Raw genomic sequence first — 1,250 nt, 5'->3', positions numbered from 1 at the left:
CGGAGATATCAGCCTATAATTTTCTTTTTTATAATGTCTCTGTCTGGTTCAGGAATCAGGGTAATAATGGTGGTCTTGTAGAATGAGCTTGAGAGCTTTCTCTCCTATTGATTTTTTTTAATACTTTGAGAAGAATAGGTGTTAATTCTTCTTTGAATATTTGGTAAAATTCACCTGTGAAGCCATCTGATACAGTACTTTTGCTTGTTTGGATTCTTTTGTTTGTTTGTTTGCTTGTTTTTTTTTATTAAAGTTTATTGAGGTGGCAATTGTTAGCAAAGTTACATAGATTTCAGGTGTATAATTCTGTAATACCTCATCTATATATCACATTGTGTGTTCACCACCCACAGTCACTTCTCTTTCCATCACCATATATTAGGTCCCCTTTATCCCATCTACAACACCTCTCCCCCTCTCACCCTCTGGTAACCACTAAACTATTGTCTGTGTCTATGAGTTTTGTTTATTCATTTGTTTTTCTTGTTCTTTTGTTGTTTTCAGTTTTATATACAACATATCAATGAAATCATATGGTTCTCTACTTTTTCTGTCTGGCTTATTTTGCTTAGCATTATAATCTCAAGGTCCATCCATGTTGTTGCAAATAGCATTATTTCATCTTTTTTATGGCAGAATAGTATTCCATTGTGTATATATACCACAACTTCTTTATCCATCGACTGAAGGGCACTTTGGTTGTTTTTAAGTCTTGGCCACCATAAATAAAGCTGCAATGAAATCAGAGCACATATATCTTCACGAATAAATGTTTTCAGATTTTTTGGGTAGATATCCAAGAGAGGGATTGTTGGGTCATGTGACAATTCTATTCTTAATTTTTTGAAGAATCTCCACACTGCCTTCCATAGCAGCTGCACCAATCTGCATTCCCATCAACAGTGTATGAGGTTTGCTTTTTCTCTACAGCCTCTCCAACACTTGCTATTATTTGTCTTGTTGATGATAGCCATTCTAACTGGTGTGAGGTGATATCTCATTGTGGTTTTTATTTGCATTTCTCTGATGATTAGTGATGATGAGCATCTTTTCATATGTCTATTGGCCATCTGTACGGTCTCTTTGGAGAAATGTCTATTCAGATCCTCTGCCCATTTTTTAATTGGATTGTATATGTTGTTGTTTTTGTTGAGTTGTACGAGCTCCTAATATATTTTGGATATTAGCCTCTTATTAGAGACATTGTTTGCAATAATCTCCCATTTGGTTGGTTGCCTCTTTATTTTGTT

Source organism: Hipposideros armiger, unplaced genomic scaffold (assembly GCF_001890085.2).
Source record: "Hipposideros armiger isolate ML-2016 unplaced genomic scaffold, ASM189008v1 scaffold_1054, whole genome shotgun sequence".
In the NCBI taxonomy this organism is placed as follows: Eukaryota; Metazoa; Chordata; class Mammalia; order Chiroptera; family Hipposideridae; genus Hipposideros; species Hipposideros armiger.
The sequence above is the reverse complement of the archived record's forward strand: the minus strand, read 5'-3'. Positions refer to the sequence as shown.